Source organism: Macaca mulatta, chromosome X (genome assembly GCF_049350105.2).
Source record: "Macaca mulatta isolate MMU2019108-1 chromosome X, T2T-MMU8v2.0, whole genome shotgun sequence".
Lineage (NCBI taxonomy): Eukaryota > Metazoa > Chordata > Mammalia > Primates > Cercopithecidae > Macaca > Macaca mulatta.
Genome location: NC_133426.1, coordinates 44653267 through 44676984, shown reverse-complemented (window position 1 = coordinate 44676984; position 23718 = coordinate 44653267). Strand labels below are relative to the sequence as shown.

Genomic DNA, 23718 nt, shown 5'->3' with positions numbered 1-23718 from the left:
AAGATGCCAGAGAGGGTTAGTGGCTCGTTAGAATAATTAGGAGGGAATGAAACAAGGTCTGGAGTGGCCCTATTAAGAAGCTTGATCTAGGCCGAGCGCAGTGGCTCACGCCTGTAATCCTAGCACTTTGGGAGGCTGAGGTGAGTAGATTACCTGAGGTCAGGAGTTCGAAGTCAGCCTGGACAACATGGTGAAACCCGGTTCTACTAAAAATATAAAAATTAGCCAGGTGTGGTGGCACGCTTGTAATCCCAGCTACTCAGGAGGCTGAGACAGGAGAATTGCTTCAAACCAGGAGGCAGAGGTTGTAGTGAGCCGAGATCGCACCACTGCACTCTACCCTGGCTGACAGAGCAAGACTCTGTTTCAAAAAAAAAAAAAAAAAAGCTTGATCTAACAATACCTGTTGTCCACTGTGGTGTTTTAAAATATTCCCACAAACTCTTGGACACTACAGCCACCAAAGCGGAGTCTATTCCCTGCCCTTGAATGTGGGTTGGCTTTGGTGACTTGGTTCTAATGAAGAGAATATACAGGAAGTGACATTGAGTGATTGAGTGATTGCTAATGCTGGATCATAAAAGGTGGCACCTTCTGCCAGCCTCTTGCTCTCTTGAGACACCTGCCTTGGGATCCCAGAGCCATCCTATAAGACATCTGGCTACCCAGAGGCCACCATGCTGGAGAGGCCACATGGAGGGACCACACAGAGATAGCAAGACATGCCCAAGGAGCTCCAATTGTTCCAGCCACCAGTGGTTTCAGTCTTTCCAGCTTTAACTGCCAGACATGTGGGCCAGTCTTGGGTGATTTCAGACCCCAGCCTTGGGCCACCTTTGCTAATGCCAAGTAGAACAAGCCTTGGAATCACCCATTGACAGAGTGGCACAAAGATGAGCTGTCCCTGATGAGCCCTGCCCAGATTGTAGATTTGTGAGCAAAATAAATGTTGCTTTTCTTTTTTTATTTTTGAGACAGAGTCTCACTCTGTCACCTAGGCTGGAGTGCAGTGGCGCGATCTCAGATCACTGTAACCTCTGCCTCTCACGTTCAAGTGATTCTCTTGCCTCAGCCTCCCGAGTAGCTAGGACTACAGGCACGTGCCACCACACCCAGCTAATTTTTGTTTTTTTAGTAGAGACAGGGTTTCACCATGTTGGCCATTCTGGTCTCAAACTGCTGACCTCAGGTGATTTACCTGCCTCGGCCTCCCAAAGTGCTGGGATTACAGGCATGAGCCACCATGCATGGCAGCCTTTTAAACCATTAAGTTTTTGGAAGGCTTATTATGCAGCCAAAGTAACTGGAATACCTGCTTAATTTTGCCATAGCATCAGTTTTATTTTTCCCTGAATTGACCAATAAGATTGTTGTTTAGCCATGCGGAAACAGAGCCAGATTTGCTCTTTTTGGAGATTAAGTTTCTGGAGTGGGTCTTTCTATCTCGGATATGTAGGCTATGGTCATTTCAATCTATCATTTAACAGCAGAGAAGTGGGCTGATTTTTTTCTCTTTTTATTATCTACGGTAAAAGCAAGATCCGGTGTGTTTGAATTCAGATCTTTTCTCAATTCCATGTATTCCATGTCAGTTTTTGTTATATGCCTTCTTCCTCACCATGAAGTATTTTCATCAATTTCCAGGATCCAGCACTGCCCACTGTTCATTTTGAAATCACAGTCTTTAATAGTGATTTATCTACTGAAAACGTCTTCTCTAATTTTCTTTTTATGTGGCAGGAAGCTGCTGGGTCAATGTGACTGTTAATGCTATTTCCACCCCCTCCCCCGCATATTCATTTACTGATTTAAAGGGGGTCCAGGTTTTTGACTTGTTGGAAATGGCCTAAAATAGTTAGCTGAGAGAGAATTCACAGACAAATGGATGCTTAAAAATGAAGAGATTATAAACTAGCAAAGAGACAACATGAAGAAAAGAAGTAAAGAAATACCTCAGTATACAATTATACTTTAGGTAACTCAACCATCTAGAATACATCTGTGAACTGAGGCGTGAACATAGGAAAGAACATAACAAGTGCCTAGAAATATCTGGGTAAGTGTTAAAGAGTTCTCCTCATTTATTCATAGACGAGTTCCAGCCTTCATTCAGAGGCTATGACCTCACAGAGCAGTAAATTCTAGTTTCTGAAGTTGTAAATATTTTACACAATATTGTAACATTTTTGGTCACCTGATTTCCCAATCCTTGGTAGATGAGAATTAGCAAACAAGCAAGGTGGGGAGGTGTTTAAGGGGCGGAATTGTTAGAGAGGGGCACGGTGACAGCAGTAGGAAACAACATCTGAGAATACCAGACCAAAACCTTAAAACTGACATCAGAAATCAAAACATGGGCAGGGAGCGGTGGCTTATGCCTGTAATCCCAGCACTTTGGGAGGCCGAGGCGGGTGGATCACTTGAGGTCAGGAGTTTGAGACCAGCCGGGCCAACATGGTGAAACTCTGTCTCTACCAAAACTACCAAAAAATTAGCTGGGCATGATGGCGGGCGCCTGTAGTCCCAGCTTCTCTGGAGGCTAAGGCAGGATAATCGATTGAACCTGGGAGGTAGTGGTTTCGGTGAGCCAAGATGACACCACAGCACTCCAACCTGGGAAATAGAGTGAAACTCCATCTCTCTCTCTCTCTCTCTCTCTCTCTCTCTCTCTCTCTCTCTCAATCTCTCAAACACACACACACACACACACACACACACAAAAGAAAACACGTATAGCCTGGGGCCCTTGGCTTGGGCCAAATAGCTCTATATACCTCAATAGTCCAGGAGAACTTCATTGATATCCAACAGGACAAGTAAAAGTTAAATTTGGTTCAGGATACTCTTCTTTTTTAAAATTTTTTTATTTTTATTTTTTGGTTTTGAGATGGAGTTTTGCTCTTGTTGCCCAGGCTAGAGTACAATGGCATGATCTTGGCTCACTGCACCCTCCACCTCCTGGGTTCAAGTGATTCTCTTGCCTCAGCCTCCCGAGTAGCTGGGATTACAAGCATACGCCACCATGCCCGGCTAATTTTGTACTTTTAGTAGAGACGGGGTTTCTCCATGTTGGTCAGGCTGGTCTTGAACTCCCGACCTCAGGTGATCCACCCACCTCGGCCTCCCAAAGTGCTGGGATTATATAGGCGTGAGCCACTGTGCCCCGCCAGGACACTCTTTTTATAAAAGTAGGAAAAATGGTTTCTACCATATATTAGAGAGACTTTATAGAAAATGAACTAAGAAAAACATGCTTTGGCACTTAAAGGGGATAAAGTTCTGTTATCTAGAAGCATTACTTATGTGAAAACATTTCCTAATGTGTTAGTTAAATCAGGACCTGCTATATCTTGAATATTCATGTGAAATGACTGTGGAAGTCATGTTGATCAGTATGTGGTCATAAAGGTTAAATTTTTGTCTTTAATGAGAGTGTAGGGTTATCATTTGTTCCTTTTGCCTGACATCCTTCCTTTCTTTTGGATACAAGACTCTGCTTTCTTCTAAGAGATGTCCCTTTAACCACAGTGTTAAGAGGAATTGTCATTTTCTTACAGGCCCCATCTCCTTGGCCACAGTGATTGGTCAGAAGTGGCACCTGCCAAGCTGGCTTGATCCGTGGCCAATAGTGATGGGACTTGAGCAGGGATGAGGTCAGGGATGAGCTTGAGACCTGAGACAGGCCTCCCTCTCCCGGGATAATTTTATTTTATTTATTTATGTTTTTTCTTTTCTTTTTTTCTTTTTCTTTTTTTTTTGAGATGGAGTTTCGCTCTTGTTGCCCAGGCTGGAGTGCAGTGGCATGATCTCAGCTCACAGCAACCTCTGCCTCCCAGGTTCAAGTGATTCTCCTGCATCAGCCTCCCAAATAGCTGGGATTACAGGTGCCCGCCACCTCGCCCAGCTAATTTTGTATTTTTAGTAGAGATGGGGTTTCACCATGTTGGCCAGGCTGGTCTCGAACTCCTGACCTCAGGTGATCTGCCCGCCTCAGCCTCCCAAAGTGCTGGGATTATAGGCGTGAACCACGGCACCTGGCCCTCAGGATAATTTTAATTAGAACAAAGGAAAGAGGCCACTTTCCTATTGGGTGGTGAAACTGTGGATGTGAGGCCCTGAGCTGCCAGGATTGTCTCAGCCTCTGGGAAAAAGTTGGTTTGAGAACATGTCACAGACGCACAGAGAGAAGCACAGAGGACAGAATGCAGGGAGAGCCTACTGGTTCTGAAAAACTTCATTTCAAACTGTGAGGTCCCTGGAGCTGTCCTGATTTTGCCACTCATGTTTATTTAGCAAATCTCCTAATTCCAGGAGCGGCCCACACTGTCCTTTCAATGAATCCTGTTTTGCACAAGTGACTCCAATTGACTTTCTGTTATCTCCTAAAAGCTCCAGTTCAGTGCAAGAAACTGTGGAAATGTGTGGCCCTCTGAGCTGATGACTGTAATACTGAGGGTCTGACATGAGTGGCAAGAGGAAAAACTGAGAAGCGGCCTTGTTCATACAGTTAATGGGGAGTTAGTATCTCTCAAGCCATGTGATTAAGGAAATGCTGCCGCCTAACCGAAGGAGGAAAAGGCTGTAGCAGGCGTCCATAGAGTAATCTGCCTTACCAGACTTCCCTTTTCTGAGTAATTCAAGCCAAATGCTCAGCCTTACCCCCACCCCCAACCCTACCCCCAAGCCGGGGGAGTACACTGACCACACACCATCTTGAGTCAAAGAGAAGCACATGGAGGGTTATGGACCCTTTTGGCTCTGACTTTTGAAATTAGTGAGGCTTTTTTTTTTTTTTTTTTTGAGATGAGTCTCGCTCTGTTGCCCAGGCTACAGTGCAGTGGTGCAATCTCAGTTCACTGCAACCTCCACCTCCCAGGTTCAAGCAATTCTCCTGCCTTGGCCTCCCGAGTAGCTGGGATTACAGGCATGCACCACCACACCAGGCTAATTTTTGTATTTTTAGTAGAGATGGGGTTTCACCATGTTGACCAGGCTGGTCTTGAACTCCTAATCTCAGGTAATCTGCCCTCCTTGGCCTCCCAAAGTGCTGGGATTACAGGCGTGAGCCACCGCGCCTGGCCCAGTGAGGCTTCTTAAATGTCTCCTTTTGTCCATTACTGGCATCCTCATGACCAGGAGAGAGGCAAATAGTCCTCATTAAAGGTCTGCCTATATAGTGACAAGTTCACAAACAGTATAGAGAATAAGAATGATAGCTAACACTTACAGAGTGCCATGCAGTATTTTAAGCAATTGACATGTCTTATTTCATTTAATCCTCACAAGTCTATGAGGTGAATACTAATATTATTCCCATTTTACTTTACTTTTATTTTATTTTATTTACTTTTTTAGACAGAGTTTCACTCTTGTTGCCTAGGATGGAGTGCAATGGCGTGATCTCTGCTCACTGCAACCTCCACCTCCTGGGTTCAACCCATTCTCCTGCCTCAGCCTCCCAAGTAGCTGGGATTACAGGGTGCACCACCACGCCTGGCTAATTTTTGTATTTTTAGTAGAGATGGGGTTTCACCACGTTGGCCAGGCTGTTCTGGAATTCCTGACCTCAGGTGATCCATCCACCTTGGCCTCCCAAATTGCTGGGATTATAAGCGTGAGCCACTACTCCCAGCCTCCCATTTTAGAGATGAGCAAATTGAGGCTTAGAGAGGTTAAGAAGCTTCAAGTGGGTCATGCTTGGTATGAGATAGAGCCAGTATTTAAACTAAGGCAGACTGGCTCCAGAACCTTCTCTCCTAACCATTATACTACATTGCCTTCTGGACACAGGGCATTGGCTGGAGCACTCAGCTGAAGCCTGCCATCTGTTCAGCTTCCTGGTGTCATCAGGGCTGGCCCTACAAGTGGGTGAGGCAGATTTCAAGAAGTAGGGTTTTGGCATTCTGCCTTCTATGGGGGAGTTCCCATCATTTGTCTGTTATATATTTACGTCAAGCCTGTTACATACCCTTATGTCCCTCATACACCACCGGTGAGAATGTGATTCAGGCTGGGCATGGTGGCTCACGCCTGTAATCCTAGCTGTTTGGGAGGCCGAGGCGGGTGGATGACCTGAGGTCAGGAGTTCGAGATCAGCATGGCCAGCTGGTGAAACCCCGTCTCTACTAAAAATACAAAAAAATTAGCCGGGCGTTTTGGTGCATACCTGTAATCCCAGCTACTCGGGAGGCTGAGACAGGAGAATCACTTGAACTGAGATCGCAACATTGCACTCCAGCCTGGGTGACAGAGCAAGACTCCATCTCAAAAAAAGAAGAATGTGATTCAGTATAATGTCTGGAAATTCTTTTGGAAGTATGTAGAAAAAGTTCTAGAAATATCCACGCTACTTGACCAAGGGTGTTTTCACAAGGAGGTAACTAAAAACGCAGACTAAACTTCATGCACAATGGTATTCCACTCAGGGCTCTTCCTTACAATTAAAAGTCTGAAACAATTTCAGTTTTTTAGTTTTCAGAGTTGAAAGGAATAGACTCACTCACATTTTCCCACAGAAACACCAATTCATTATAAGTTATCAATTATCTATTGCTGTGTGACAAATTATTTTAATACCTAGTGGCTTAAAACAACAGTTTGTTATGTCTCATGATTCTGTAGGTTGGCAGGGCGGCTCTTCCGTAGGTTTGGCGTGGGCTCATTCATGTGATTGCAGTCGGCTAGAAGACTGACTGGGGAAAGATGGCTTCACTCAAATATCAAAGGCGTTGGTGCTGGCTGTTGAGTGGTATAACTTGGTTCTCCTTTACAGGGCCTGTCTTACTCCGGGAGTTGACCCAGCTTCTTATCAGCATGGTGGTCTCAAGGTAGGTTTCTAAGAGAAGAAAGGTGAAAACTGAATAGGCTCTCAAGGTTTAGTCTCTGCGGTTGCACAGTGCTACTTTCAATACCTTCTATTGGTCAAAACAAGTCACATGGCTAACTTAGATTCAAGGGGGTGGAGAAACAGATGTTACCTTTTGCTGGGAGGCATGGCAACATCTCATTGCAAAGTGTAATGGCTAGGCAGTAGGGAGATGTGATTTATAGGGGACCATTACTATGCCCATCTACCACAGGAGGTAAGGAAGTGTGAGTAAGGCTAAAAAGGATTTGGGAGCCTTGTAGTGAAGAATTAACTTTACTCAAAGAGCAGTTTAGCCTTTGCCCTCAGCTACTGGGAGTTGATTTCTAGGCCTCTGGAATGTCCAGCCTGATAGGAATGTCTTTGTTTGCCCTGGGGCTTTGGCTATGATCTAACCGTGTGATTTATGATGGGGGCTTTGAGCCACGCCATACCAGTTCTGACCTCCAGAAGAACCGGAAACCAAACTCATCCTGATCTTTGGGAAGGGCTGGAGTCTAAAGATTGGCCACATGGGCAGTGTGTGATAGAGTCTCAATAAAAACTTTGGACACCAAAGGCTCAGGTGAGCTTCCCTGGTTGGCAGTATTTTTTTTTTTTTTTTTTGAGACAGAGTCTCGCTCTGTTGCCCAGGCTGGAGTGCAGTGGCACATCTCAGCTCACTGCAAGCTCCGCCTCCCGGGTTCACGCCATTCTCCTGCCTCAGCCTCCTGAATAGCTGGGACTACAGGCACCTGCCACCACGCCCGGCTAATTTTTTTTTTTTTGTATTTTTAGTAAAGACGGGGTTTCACCATGTTAGCCAGGATGGTCTCGATCTCTTGACCTCGTGATCCACCCGCCTCGGCCTCCCAAAGTGCTGGGATTACTGGCGTGAGCCACCACGCCCGGCCATGGCAGTATTTTTTGAGTATTGTCACACTTTGATGCTGAGAGGGTGACACATCCCTGAGGATGACAGAAGCTCAGTGTTTGAGACTATCCCAGATTTCACCCTGTGCATCTCTTCCTTTGGCTGGCTCTCATTACTATCCTTTCACTACTGTAAGACAGTGATGCTATGCTGAGTACTTTCCTCTAGAGTTCTATCAGCCCTTCTAGCAAATTATTGAACCTGAGGGGGTCTGTGGGGACCCCAGAATTTGTAGCCAGTTGTTCTGAAGTGAGAGTGGCTCTGGGAAACCCCAAACTTGCAGCTGAGGTCTGATACGAGAGCAGTCTTGTAGGACAATTTCCACTGACTTGGCAGAAGGGCAAACTCCCCTGAAGTTGATATCAGAAGTCTTGGGCAGTTTACAGCCATGCCACCCTGAACATGCCCGATCTCATCTGATCTCAGAAGTCTTGGGCAGACTTGGCCATCTGGAGGACAGATGGCCTTGAGTTTGGTTAACTTGGTGGAGGGACCATGAGCCATGGCCACTCTATTGATAGGATGTCCTTCAATAATAAAAACAGCACAAATAATAGCAGCCAACACTTCTATAACATTGACCATGTTAAGTGTTTACATATATTAACTGATCAATGCCTCACAACAAAACTATAAGGTAGGTACTATTATTATGACTATTTTGCAGATGAGGAAACTAAGGCAAAGATAGATTAACTGACTTGCTCAAGTTTATACAGATTATAATTGGTGAACCTGAGATACAAAGGTAGGCGTTCTGACTTCAGAGTCTCCTGCCCCACCTTCCATCTCATACTGCCTCTTGATGTATCTGTCTATCCATTAATCTATCAAATATCTGTTTATCTAACTATGCACATCCTACTGGATTTGGTTTGCTAATTTTCTTTTTTTGAGATGGAGTTTCACTCCTGTTGCCCAGGCTGGAGTGCAATGGCATGATCTTGACTCACTACAACTTCCGTCTCCCGGGTTCAAGCGATTCTCCTGCCTCATTCTCCCTAGTAGCTGGGGTTACAGGTGGATGCCACAACACCCAGCTATTTTTTTTTTTTTTTTTTCAGTAGAGACAGGTATTCACCATGTTGGCCAGGCTGGTCTCAAACTCCTGACCTCAGGTGATCCACCCGCCTTGGCCTCCCAAAGTATTGGGATTACAGGTGTGAGCCACTGCCCCGGCTGGTTTGCTAATTTTCTTTTTGTGTACCTGTCTTTGTAACAGTGATTGGCCCATACTTTTCTTTTCCCGTACTCTCCTTTTTTGTTATTGGTATCAAGATTGTATTAACAGCATAAAATGAGCTTGGTAGTCAGCTTTCTCAAGCTTGTTAATTGCATTGTCCAATTCTTCTATATACTTTCTAGTCTTATTTATTAGCTTCTAATAGGCCTGTTAAAATCCTCCATTAGGATTGTGTTTTGCATATTTCAAAATTATATTAATATAAAAAGGAATATAAAGCAAACTCCAAAATTAAAATAAAGTGAAACAAATGAACCTAACTGTATATCAAATCAGTAACATTACCCAGAGGAAAAAAGAGTTATTTTAAGTGACTTGTGCACAGTACTCTGACTGTATATTCTACGTGGAATATATTATAAAGACATGGAAAATACAAATACATCTTAAATTTTCTTCAGTAAGTTTATTATTGAAGTAATAGTGATGTTGTAATTTTGAAACTGTTTTTATGTATTATAGGCTAAAACAATATATGTAACTATGTTCATATTAAGAATCAAGGCTTTCAGCCAGGTGTGGTGGCTCACACTTGTAATCCCAGCACTTTGGGAAGCTGAGGCAGGCAGATCACGAGGTCAGCAGATCGAGACCATCCTGGCCAACATGGTGAAATCCCGTTTCCACTAAAAATACAAAAATTAGCTGGGTGCGGTGGCGTGCGCCTGTAATCCAAGCTACTCAAGAGACTGAGGCAGGAGAATCGCTTGGACCCGGGAGGCGGAGATTGCAGTGAGCCGAGATAGCACCACTGCACTCCAGTCTAGCGACAGAGTGAGACTCCGTCTAAAAAACAAAACAAAACAAAACAAACAAAAAAGCTTTATTTACAAAAGAGCGAGCAATAGAATGGATTTGGCTTAAGGGCCATAGTTAGCTGACCCCTGGTTTTATACTATAAGGGTCTAGAATCCATGCCCCTGCCCTCAACAGCAATGAGAACAATTAATATCTGCATCTTGGTTTCTGAATACCGTTCCCCACTAAAAGGAACCAGGGCTTCTTGGAGAGAGAATGGATTCCAGATCTAGGACTAGGAAAGTTCAAGATGAGCCTGGATTTTCCTGTGTCAGAAAGCAAAACAAATAAACAAACACACGCACACAAAGGATTCATCCCAGATTGCGAGGTCAGTTCAATATACGAAAAGCAATGAATAGATCAAAGACCTAAATGTAAGCGAGAAAACTATAAAACTGCTGGCAACAGACATAGGCATAAATCTTCATGTGCTTGGATTAGGCAGTGGTTTTAAAAATGACACAAAAAGAACAAGCAACAAAAGACAAAATAGATAAATTAGGTTACATCAAAACGTAAAACTTCTATGCTTCAAAGGACACCATTGAGAAATTAAAAAGACAACCCATAGAATGGGAAAATTATGTATCTGATAATCACACATCTGATAAGGGACTTGTATCCAGAATATATAAAAAAACTCTTTTTTTTTTTTTTTTGGAGACAAAGTCTCACTCTGCCATCCAGTCTGGGATGCATTGTGATCTCAATTCACTGCAGCCTCAACCTCCTGGGATCAAACAAACCTCCTGCCTCAATCTTCAAAGTACCTTGAACTACAGTCACACACCACCACACCCAGCTAATTAAAAAAAAATTTTTTTGTAGAGACAGGGTCTTACTACGTTGCCCAGGCTGGTCTCAAACATATGGGCTCAAGTGAGCCTCCTGCCTTGGCCTCCCAAAGTGCTGGGATTACAGCATGAGCCATAGCACCAGCCTATAAAAAACTCTTAAACCTAAACAATAAAAACAACACAACTAATAAAGTGAAAAAAGGACTTGAGTAGACATTTAAAAAAGGTATACAAATGGCCAATAAGTACACAAAAAAATACTCAACATCATTAGTTATTAGGGAAGTCCATCTCAAAACCACAGTGAGATGTCACTTTACATTTACTGGGATGTCTATAATAACAAAGACAAACAATAACGAATGTTAGCAATGATGGTGATAAAATTAAAACCTCTATACATTGCTGGTGAGATGTAAAATGGTGCAGCAGCTGTGGAAAACAGTCGGGCAATTCTCAAAGAGTTGAACATAGAGTTATCATATGACTCAGAAATTTCACTCCTGGGTGTATACACAAGAGAAATAAAAACATATGTCCACACAAAAACTTGTACATGAATGTTTATAGCAGCATTCTTTTTTTGTTTTAATTATACTTTAAGTTCTAGGATACATGTGCAGAACGTGTAGGTTTATTACATAGGTATACATGTGCCATAGTGGTTTACTAGCAGCATTCTTCATTATAGTTAAAAAGTGGAAACAACCCAAATATCCATTAACATATGAATGGATACATAAAATGGGATATATCCATATAATGGAATATATATATATATGTATATACTTTTGAGGTTGCAGTGAGCCGAGATCACGCCACTGCACTCCAGCCTGGTTGACAGAGCAAGACCCGTCCCCGCCTCCCGCCAAAGAAAAAAGAAGAAAGCTGCACTGATACGTGCTACAACCTGTGTGAACTGTGAAAATGCTATACTGACTGAAGTCAGACACAACAGGTTACATACTATATGATTCAATTTATACATAATGTCCAGAATAGGCAAATCTATACAGGCAGAAATTAGATTAGTTGTTGTCAGGGCCTGGGGAAAGGGGAGTTGTGACTGCTAATGGACAAGGGGTTTCTTGTTGTGGTGTAAAAATGTTCTAACATTAGACAATGGGGATAGCTGCACAACTTTGTGAATATACTAAAAACCACCGAATTGTATATTAAAAGGGTGAATTTTATGGTATATGAGTTGTTTCTCAATTAAAAAAAGAATATTCAAGACTCAATAATATGAAAACAAACACCCCAGCTAATAAATGGCTAAGAATTTGAAGAGACACTTCATTAAAGAAGATATATTGATGATAAATAAGCACATGGAAAGAAGTTCAGCATCATTAGTTATTAGGGAAATTTACATGAAACCCACAGTGAAATGCCACTACACTCCTATTATAATAGATAACATTTAAAACAATAATGGGCTGGGTGTGGTGGCTTACACCTGTAATCCCAGTACTTTGGGAGGCTGAGGTAGGCGGATCATGAGGTCAGGAGTTTGAGACTAGCCTGGCCAATATGGTGAAACCCCATCTCTACTAAAAAGACAAAAATTAGCCAGGTGTAGTGGTGCATGCCTGTAGTCTCAGCTACTAAGGAGGCTGAGGCAGAAGAATCCCTTGAACCCTGGAGGCAGAGGTTGCAGTGAGCTGAGATCGCACCACTGCACTCCACCCTGGGTGACAGAGCGAGACTCCATCTCAAAAAAAAGGAAAAAAAAAAAAAACAAAAAAACCCCAAAAACAATAATGACAGTGCCAAATGCTGGTGAGCATGAGGAGCAACTGGAACTCTCCCTAATTTGATCATGGAAATGCAAAATGATATAGCCACAATGGAATATGGTTTGTTAGTTTCTGATAAGATTAAGCATATACTTTCTATAGGACCCAGCAATATCATTCCTGGTTATTTACCACAGAGAAATGAAATTTTATGTTCACACGAAAACCTGTTCATTAATAAACTTGGGCTTTATTCATAATTGATAAAAACTAAAAACAACCCAAATGTCTCTCAGTGGGTGAGTGTTTATACAAATTGAGGTACATCAGTATAATAGAACACTATTCAGCAATGAAAAAGAAACGAAGTACTGATACATGCAAAAACCTGGAGGACACCAGGAGTGGTGGCTCACACCTGTAATCCCAGCACTTTGGGAGGCTGAAGCAGATGGATCACTTGAGGTAAGGAGTTCGAGACCAGCCTGGCCATCATTGCGAAACCCCGACTCTACTAGAAATACAAAAATTAGGTCTGGGTGCATTGGCTCATGCCTGTAATTCCAGCACATTGGGAGGCTGAGGCAGGTGGATCACCTGAGGTCAGGAGTTTGAGACCAGCCTGACCAAGACGGTGAAACCCCGTCTCTACTAAATACAAAGAATTAGTGGGGGTGGTGGCGCATGCCTATAATCCCAGCTACTTGGGAGGCTGAGCTAGGAGAATCGCTTTAACCCGGGAGGTAGAGGTTGCAGTGACCCGAGATTGTGCCATTGCACTCCAGCCTGGGCAACAAGCATGAAACTCCATCTCAGAAAAAATAAATAAATAAAATAAAATAAAAATACAAAAATTATCCGGGCGAGGTGGTGGGCACCTATAATCCCAGCTACTCCTGAGGCTGAGGTGGGAGAACTGCTTAAACCTGTGAGATGGAGGTTGTAGTGAGCCGAGATCACACCACTGCACTCCAGCCTGGGCGACAGAGCGAGACTCCGTCTCAAAAAAAAAAAAAAAAAAACCTGGAGGGATCTCAAATATATTACGCTAAATGAAGAAACCCAGACACAAAAATCTACATACTCTATGATTCTATTTATATGACAGTCTGGAAACGGCAAAAATACTGGGCCAGTAAACAGATAAGTACTTGTCAAAGGCTGGGAATGGGGGAGGGGTTGATTAGAATGGGGTCTGAGGGTATTTTTGGGGTTTTGAGACTCTTCTATGTTTCAATTATAGTAGTAATTTCATGACTGTATGAATTTATCAGACTTACAGAACTGTACACTAAAAAGAGTGAATTTTACTGTATATAAATTTACCTTTAAAAGGGAAAAAAACAGACTCTAAGTAGTACTAAAAAAGGAAAGCATATATTTGGAACAGTGCTTCGGGTCTTCACTTCTTCTTGTCTACCAGAGTGGTGTCTGCAAATCCACTTCACCTAGACACAGAACAGTGTGTGTCACATGGCAGATGGTATGACCTATCAGATAGATGCTGGGGAAGGGGGAAGTTTTTAGAAAACTTCTGCTCATCTTAAAATGATCAGAGAAATACAGACCAGAAGAAAGAACGCCCAGCTGAGGGAAAATCATAAGATCAGACAAGAGAGGCTTAGCAAACCAGTTACCTGGCAGCCAGGCATAGTGGCTCACGCCTGTAATCCCAGCACTTTGGGAGGCCGAGATGGGCAGATTACCTGAGCTTGGGAGTTCAAGACCAGCCTGACCAACATGGAGAAACTCCATTCCTACTAAAAATACAAAATTAGCTGGGCGTGGTGGCGCATGCCTGTAATCCCAGCTACTCGGGAGGCTGAGGCAGGAGAATCGCTTGAACCTGGGAGGTGGAGGTTTCGGTGAGCCGAGATTGCGCCATTGTACTCTAGCCTGGGCAAAAAGAGCGAAACTGTGACTGAGAAAAAAAAAAAAAAGAAAAGAAAAAAAATCAGCTACCTGGCAATAACCATACTCACCCACTTTGGCCAGTATATCAGATTCAGAGACAATAGGTAGTGGAGATGAAGGCAGACAGGTGATGGTCACAGGGCTGGAAATTGTTCCCCTGAAGATTGGCATGGTTCGCCTTCCATAATCCTCCTTTCAATCATTGAGTGAGGCCAGGAGAAAGAGGTCACTGACCTTAAGTAACAGCTTCTATCTTAGCCTTTAGTTTTGTAAACAAAGAGATTTTCTTTCAGCCAATGATGATGAAGGCCACAGTTGTTATGTCTTCCTCAAAGAGACAACTGCAGGGTAGTAAGCAGAGTAAGCAGTTGCTGGGCCAAAACCGTGCAGCTTCCTTCCCACGTCCTGGGGGTGCCCTTGCTGGAGAGTGCCCAAGAACTGCATGGTAAACACTGCTCCCTATCAGGGCCTCACCTGGATTTGGGAGTGAACGTAAGCGTTTCTTTTTTTCTCCCAGCAATATTAGAGAGTATAACATTTTGGCCAGGCACAGTGGCTCACGCCTGTAATCCCAGCACTTTGGGAGGCCAAGGCAGGTGGATCACCTGAGGTAAGGAGTTGGAGACCAGCCTGACTGACATGGAGAAACCCCGTCTCTATTAAAAATACAAAATCAGCCAGGCATGGTGGCACACACCTGTGATCCCAGCTACTTGGGAGGCTGAGGCAGGAGAGTCGCTCGAACCTGGGAGGTGGAGGTTGCAATGAGCCAAGATCGCGCCACTGCACTCCAGCCTGGGTACCAGAGTGAGATTCGGTCTCAAAAAAGAAAGAAAAGAAAAAAATAGAGTATAACATTTAAAAAAAGTCTTGTTATATCCTTAGAACAGCCCACTTTACTTGTGCACAGAGAAAAGGACTTTATGAAGCCAAACCTGCCCTGGCAGTATAGCAAGACCAGAGTACACAAAAATGGTCTTTAATGTGGAATCTTTGTTTTTTAATCAAGAATCTTTAATATTTTAAAATTCAAGAATCTATTAAAATTACAGTTCAAAATTAAGTTTCACAAAGGAATGTATTTTCATTTGTTTTAATTTTTCCACAAGGACCTCAAATTATGCAGTCAATTTTATTGATTTTAGAGTACATTACAAGATAGATAATAGTAACCTAGAAATGTTTTTTTTTAAAGATTCCAGCAATTGTTGTATATTGAAATATACTATAGTAGGAAATTTAAACCAAAATAACAAGCATGTGTTGGTGGGTTTTCTTTGTTTGCATGATCTATCTCATTTAGGATTTTTGAAGGACAATATAAGCCTCTTTTCAAATATCTCTTTCAATGATAAGATCCAGTTTCCTTTGCATAGAGAATTTTCTCTCTGGATCCCCACTTCTGGAATGGTGGACTAGGTGATTTGGCCCAAGTACATGACTTTAGTGCAAGTAGAAAAGTTGGCTGAAATAGACAAAGTCTGTGTGAAGGCATTCGAGAGCTAACTAGATCTTCCTGCCCAGGATCTAGGAGAAGAAGGTAGCCCGGTAGTTGCTTTTCCCTTGGGCATTTATCCTACTTCCAGCAGAGAAGCTGAGAAGTGCAAAGGCCGAGTAGCACTTTTCACAGGCTGGTCACGCTAAGGAACCCGTCCAGGAAATAGGGGAGGTTTGAGTCTTTATCCCCAAGGAGATCTACATCTTTTTTTTTTTTTTTTTTTGAGATGGAATCTTGCTCTGTCGCCCAGGCTGGAGTGCAGTGGCGCAATCTTACCTCACTGCAAGCTCCGCCTCCCGGGTTCACGCCATTCTCCTGCTTCAGCCTCCTGAGTAGCTGGGATTACAGGCGCCCGCCACCACGCCAGGCTAATTTTTTGTATTTTTAGTAGAGACGGGGTTTCACCGTGTTAGCCAGAATGGTCTCGATCTCCTGACCTCGTGATCCACCTGCCTCGGCCTCCCAAAGTGCTGGGATTACAGGCTTGAGCCACCGCACCCGGCCAAGATTTACATCTTATAACCAGAAATAGATGTACCCAAGGGGCTACAGCTCAGCCTGGAATCATCTCAATCACTGAACTTGGATTAAGCAAATCCCAGTGTGTTAGTGCTGCTGTACTTTCCAAACTGCTGGCGTGCCCAGACACCATACTGAAGCAAGCATAAATCTCTGGAGGAAGAGAACATCCATGCATCAAATTACTTCTACAGTTTTGCAAATACAACGTCCAGCATCCAATGAGAAATAATGAGATACAAAAGAAGGAAAGATGCCATAAATTAAAAACAGCAGAAGTTATAGAAAATAGAAAAAGACTCACACTGGCTACAAATATTAGAATTATGAGACACATATTTTAATTATTCTTCCTATGTTCATGGAGATAAAAGGAAGAATTATGAATTTTAGGAGAAAACTGGCAGCTATTAAAAAGAACCAAATAGGCTGAGCGTGGTAGTTCATGCCTGTAATCCCAGCATTTTAGGAGGCTGAGGTGGCACTTGAGCCCAGTAGTTTGAGATCAGCCTGGGCAACATAGCGAGACCTTGTGTCTGCTACAAATTTAAAAATGATTAGCCAGGTGTGGTGGCATGTGCCCATAGTCCCAGCTACCTGGGAGGTGGAAGCAGAAGGATCGCTTGAGCTGGAGAAGTCGACGCTGCACTCAGCCGAGATTGCACCACTGCACTCCCCTGGGCTATTAGCTCTATTGAACGCAACTCTGTCTCAAGAGAAATGAAAAATAAAAATAAAAATTGTGGACCTGAAAAAATACAATAGCCAAAATTAAGAGTGCAATGGCTGGATTTGATAGTAGATTAGTCAAATTTGCAGGGAGAATCAGTAAACTGGAACAAGGATCAGTAAACTAACACCTATGGGCCAAATCTGTCTCATGGCCTGTTTTATTATTTATGTTTTTTAAGAGAGAGTCTTGCTGCATCGCCTAGGCTGGAGTGCAGTGATGCCATCTCAGCTCACTGCAACCTCCGCCTCCTGGGTTCAAGCGATTCTCCTGCCTCAGCCCCCCGAGAAGCTGGGAGTACAGGCGCGCATACCACACCCGGCTAATTTTTGTATTTTTAGTAGAGACAGGGTTTCACTCTGTTGGCCAGGCTGCTCTTGAACTCCTGACCTCGTGATCTGCCTGCCTCGGCCTCCCAAAGTGCTGGGATTATAGGCGTGAGCCGCTGCGCCTGGCCTCATGTCCTGTTTTTGTCTGACCCACATTTTTATTTTATTGTTTGTTTACTTATTTATTTATTTATTTAGACGGAGTCTCACAATGTTGCCCGGGCTGCAGTGCAATGGTGTGATCTTGGCTCACTGCAACCTCCGCCTCCTGGGTTCAAGTGATTCTCCTGCCTCAGCCTCCCAAGTAGCTGGGATTACAGGCACCTGCCAGTACGCCCAGCTCATTTTTGTATTTTTAGTAGAGATGGGGTTTCACTATATTGGCCAGGCTGGACATTTTTATTTTTATTTTATTTTAGTTTTTGAGACAGAGCCTCGCTCTGTCACCCAGGCTGGAGTGCAGCGGGAGATCTCGACTCACTGCAACCTCTGCCTCCCAAAGATATTCAAGAGATTCTCTTGCCTCAGCCACCCAAGTAGCTGGGATTACAGGTGCCTGCCACCAAGCCCAGCTGATTTTTGTATTTTTAGTAGAGAGGGGGTTTCACCATGTTGGCCAGGCTGGTCTTGAACTCCTGACCTCATGATCTGGCCACCTGGACCTCCCAAAGTGTTGGGATTACAGGCATGAGCCACCGCATCTGGTCCACATTTAAATTTAAATTTAATTTAATTTAATTTAATTTTTTGAGAACAGAGTCTTGCTCTGTCACCCAGGCTGGAGTGCAGTGTGGAGAATCTCGACTGACTGCAACCTCCGCCTCCTGGGTTCAACAGATTCTCCTGCTTCAGCCTTCCAAGTAGCTGGGATTACAGGCGCCCACCACCATGCCCAGCTAATTTTTGTATTTTTAGTAGAGACAGGGCTTCACCACGTTGGCCAGGCTGGTTTTGAACTCCTGACCTCAAGTGATCTGTCTGCCTTGGCCTCTCAAAGTGCTGGGATTACAGGTGTGAGCCACATGCCCAGCCTTGACCCACATTTTTAAAAGGTTAAAAAAATATATGTGACAGAGACTACGTTTGACCTACAAAGCCTAAAATACTGACTATCAGGCCCTTTGGAGAAAAAGTTTGCCAGCCCCTGAGCTAGAGGACAGGTCAGCAGAACATGTAGAGGTCTGTAAATAGAGGAGCCAAAAAGATGCCTGAGAAGGCAGCCCCAGCCAGGACTGTGCTGAGCTTGTGTGATTCCATTACTCCGGTCCTCCAGCTGAGCCCTCTCAGGAGGGTTTTGACCTCATTTATTCATTCATTTATTCATTCACCCAGGTATGCAATACATATCTAGTCAATTTCTATTTCAGTGCTTAAGAGCATAGACTTTATGGTTAGACCTGGGTTTAAATCCAAACTTAGCCTCCTCATAGAGAGAGAAGGGAGATAATAACAGGGCTTGGCTGACTAGTAGTCATGAGGATCCAAAGAGATCATGCATATCAGGCACTCAACAGTGTTTGTATATAGCAAAGACACAGTACATGCCAGGTGCTATTGTTAGCAAAGGATGTACTCAGCATGGACATACAGTGTGGAATAATAGCCACTGGAAGCCCGGGCACGGTGGCGCACACCTGTAATACCCGCTACTCAGGAGGCTGAGGCAGGATAATTGCTTGAAACCAGGAGGTGGTGGTTGCAGTGAACCGAGATCACGCCACTGCACTCCAGCCTAGGCAGCAGAGCGAGATTCTGTCTCAAAAACAACAACAACAAAAAAAAACAAAAAACAACAAAAAAGAGTATGCTCAGGTATGATGACTATGCCTCAAGCTGGCTATAAGTCCCACAAGGACATCTTGGTGGCTGTGGTGGGGGTGCAGTGGAATGGATGAAGGTAGAGCAGGCAAGAAAGGGGGGGGGCGGGCAGGACCATCCTGAGCATAGGAGTTGAAGGCCCAGAGCACACTTTTATACCGTGCTCCTTCCCATAGACATTTGCCTGCATGGGAAATCCAGTTAAAAGTGAATATGACCAGCAAAGCTTGTTTATAATAGTTAAAGACTGGAAACCGCCTAAATCCCCAACATTTGGGGAATGGTTGAGTGGAATTAGTTGCTGATATGGTAGGTGTAAAACATATAATGTAAAACTGTGTGAAGTATGTCAACACAATTTTCAGAAAAGGAAAATCAGAACTCATCTAAATATGGAATAAACATATATAAAAGATTTCTTCAATGTATTAGTGAGGGCATCAGTGACACGATAAAGCTGGTTCAAAGAACATTTAATGAACTGGCTATTTACAGGCATTAGTAGAAAAGAGTGTTCAAATAAGGGGCTAGGTAAAATACAAACCTGATTAATGAGTCATAGAGCAATAAAACCATAACCTTTGGGGTTATCTTTTCTACCAGAGAGAAATTATCTACAAGTTAACATATAACTTCACAGTATCTGAGCTCTAATCAAAAAGTAAATAGCAAAGTCAAACATGGATACAGTCTTCTAGAGAATTAAATAATTCTGTTATCTAATGTTCCCAGTATGACATTGAAAGGACATGCTGCCTTCCCTTTGCCTTATTTGCAATGTTTGGGATATATTTTTTGACACATAGTTGCCAACTATATAAAATTTGTTGTATGTCAAAGCATTAGTCAGGGTTCTCCCAGGAACTGATGTCACACCAAAGGACTTAGCTGAAGAGCATTTAATAAGCAGACTGCTTCGAAGGTGTGAGGAGGTTTAAAGAGACCCAAAAAGAGATGTTGGAGTCTTCAGAGCCTAGTAACAGTGGGAAACCCTTACTACCTCTAGATCTGAAGCACCAAGCAGGGGCTGAAAGGATGCAGATAAATACCAAATTTCTCTCTCCTTCTGACCTCTGGTCTGCTAGTGCTTCCTAGAGGCCCAACACAACTGGATGCCAGAGGGATCCATCAATGTCATTTGTGGAGGTTAGCCTCTTTGGGCACGGAACAAGACCAAGAGGTGAGCAATGAGAGGCAGAGGCCGGGCGCGGTGGCTCACACCCATAATCCCAACATTTTGGGAGGCCGAGGCAGTTGGATCACCTGAGATCAGGAGTTCAAGACCAGACTGGCCAATATGATGAAACCCCGTCTCTACTAAAAATACAAAAATTAGCTGGGCTTGGTGGCGTGTGCCTGTAATCCCAGCTACTTGGGAGGCTGAAGCAGGATAATAATTTGAACCTGGGAGGCTGAGGTTGCAGAGAGCCGAGACTGCGCCATTGCATTCCAGCCTGGGAGACAGAGACTCTGTTTCAAAAAAAGAAATGAGAGGCAGACAGTGGACAATCAGCTCAGTCAATACGACAGGTATCGTTTTGAGTAGAACTGTGTCTACTAACAATACAAAAATTAGCTGGGCGTGGTGACGTGAGCCTGTAGTCCCAGCTACTTGGGAGGCTGAGGCAGGAGAATCCCTTGAACCCGGGAGGCAGAGGTTGCAGTGAGCCGAGATTGTGCCATTGCACTCCAGCCATGGCGACAAGACCGAAACTCTGTCTCAAAAAAAAAAAAAAAAAAAAAGTAAATTACCCAGTCTGTGATATTCTGTTATAGCAGTAGAAAATGGACTAGGACTACCTAATCCATAGGTTCCTGGCTCGTTTCTTAGAAAAATAACTGAAAACCCAACTGGAACTCAGCCTGTTGTTTTTGTTCCTCAGGCTGAAATTTGCCATTTCTTTCCCCTCTTTTGTCATGTTAGACTTAGGTACTCTTAGTCTTAGACAAATCCTAGTAGATCCTTCCGGCTGTCCCTCTGTCCCCCACTGATCTATGCCCACTCTGCTTCTTTTTCCTCCCTCTCTGAGACTGTGATTTCCTGGAAGCAGGGAGACACAGTTTGTCCTCACTTGTTTGACACTAGCAGGTAATAACCAGATGTTTGTTCAAGTCTGAAATATGACTTGGGTGACCTTTGGAAATGGGGATGAGCAAGGAGATAAGAGTTGGATCTCAGGAAATTGAGTGATGACTTAGCATTTTTTTTTTTTTTTTTTTTTTTTTTGAGATGGAGTCCTGCTCTTGTTGCCCAGGCTGGAGTGCAATGGCATGATCTCGGCTCACTGCAACCTCGGCCTCCCGGGTTCAAGTGATACTCCTGCCTCAGCCTCCCAAGTAGCTGGGATTACAGGTGGGCACCACCACACCCAGCTAATTTTTGTATTTTTGCAAGAGACGGGGTTTCACCATGTTGGCCAGGCTGGTCTCGAACTCCTGACCTCAGCTGATCCACCCGCCTCAGCCTCCCAAAGTGCTGGGATTACAGACGTGAGCCACCGTGCCTGGCTTGACTTAGCATTATTTTATTTTATTTTATGTTATTTTGTTTTGAGACGGAGTATCACTCTGTCGCCCAGGCTGGAGTGCAGTGGCACCATCTCAGCTCACTGCAACCTCTACCTCCTGGGTTCCAGCGATTCTCTTGCCTCAGTCTCCTGAGCAGCTGGGATTACAGGAGTCTGCCACCATGCCTTAATAATTTTGTATTTTTAGTTGAGACGGGGTTTCACCATATTGGCCAGGCTGGTCTTGAACTCCTGACCTCAAGTGATCCGCCCGCCTCAGCCTCCCAAAGTGCTGGGATTACAGGCGTGAGCCACCGTGCCCGGCCAGCATTTTTTTAATAAGCAAAAAAGGAAATGCCCTCAGCCTGTTAGCTAAGGAATCCCATGGGTTTCAATGAGAGAAAAGATCCGTAAACAAATCTGAAAATCAAATACCTCTTGTTTACAAACAATGCATCCCCTTATCCTTTCCCGCTGCTTGAACCCAGTGCCTTCCCTTTTCCCATGAACAGGAACAGAATAAGGACCAAATAAAGGTCATTTTTACCACCGTACAAACCTTGGTTTCTATGGTGATTGTGTTTTTTTTTTTCCTCTTCAAAGATCGAAGGTATGTTTTTCTTGACTTCAGTGATTTTTCATTTTGTTTTTCATAGTGAAGTTCTCTCTGTTCTGCTTTCTTTCCCATAGGGGTAGTCCGCAACACTTGCCTGCCGGAGGGGGTACGAGGTGTTAAGTGGCACTAAGGTATAATTTCCAAAAAGGTAAAATCATGACTCTTATGCATATGTAAAATGAACATATGCCAAAGATTTTATTTAACTCATTAATTTATTCAGGAACCAGTAGAATATTAAGACTGGTTTGAAGCACGTGTGAAGATCTAAGCATACACAGGCAATTTAATAAGGGAATATGAGGATAAAATGGCTGAATTAGATACGAAACTTTTCTACAGGGAAAAAAAAACCTATAACCTTTGGAATTATTATTTATTTATTTATTTATTTTTTGAGATGGAGTCTCGCTCTGTCGCCAGGCTGGAGTACAATGGCGTGATCTCGGCTCACCGCAACCTCCGTCTCCCGGGTTCAAGTGATTCTCCTGCCTCAGCCTCCCGAGTAGCTGGGACTACAGGCACGTGCTACCACGCCCAGCTAATTTTTGTATTTTTAGTAGAGATGGGGTTTCACCATGTTGGCCAGGATGGTCTGAATCTCTTGATCTTGTGATCTGCCCACCTGGGCCTCCCAAAGTGCTGGGATTACAGGAGTGAGCCAATGCGCTCAGCTATCTTTTTATTTTTTTTCGAGACAGAGTCTTGCTCTGTTGCCCAGGCTGAAGTGCAGTGGTGCAATCTCAGCTCACTGCAACCTCCACCTCCTGGGTTCAAGCAATTCTCTGCCTCAACCTCCCGAGTAGCCAGAATTACAGGCGCCCCCCTATCCCGCTGGCTAATTTTTGTATTTTTAGTAGAGCGGGGGTTTCACCGTGTTGGCCAGGCTGACCTCGAACTCCTTACCTCAGGTGATCCGCCCGCCTCGGCCTCCCAAAGTGCTGGGATTACTGGTGTGAGCCACCTTGCCTGGCCTAGAATTCTTTTTTCTACTGGACAGAAATGATTTGCATCTCTACTGGACAAAATTCTTTAAGTTTTTATGTAACTCTGCTAAGTCTCTGACCTTTAACCAATGATAGAGTGAGCAAACAAGGTACATTGCCCTAAATAATCCTTGGGTGAGCGTTCTTCTTCAGGCAATATTGAAAGGATGTTACACCTATCTTTTGCTTTGTCTCCGAGTTTTGTATCTACTTTTTGAATAATGAATGGATGAAGGATGTATATCATTTTGAGGGGATATATATAAATTGAGACCTTTTTAAGGGAAGATGCAAGGTTTGTACTGAAGACTGGTTTTTAAATAGCCTTAAGTGCATCAAATACTCTGGGGAATTCACCCAAGAGCAACTCTAAAGGGAATTTTAAAAATCCCTTTCTTTTTTTTTTTTTTATCTGCATCGTTTTACGGTAAACCATAGCCATG

General features: G+C 43.7%; 1 long non-coding RNA gene across 1 annotated transcript; it reads right to left on the bottom strand.

Annotated features, from left to right (window-relative positions):
- Positions 1-6554: 6554 nt before the first annotated feature.
- On the bottom strand, positions 6555-23316 carry LOC144338551 (uncharacterized). Its single transcript, XR_013412745.1, has 3 exons — positions 23196-23316; positions 22233-22383; positions 6555-6835 (listed from the first exon to the last, which is right to left on the bottom strand). It is a non-coding gene; the product is annotated as an uncharacterized LOC144338551 (long non-coding RNA).
- Between the last annotated feature and the right edge of the window lie 402 nt (positions 23317-23718).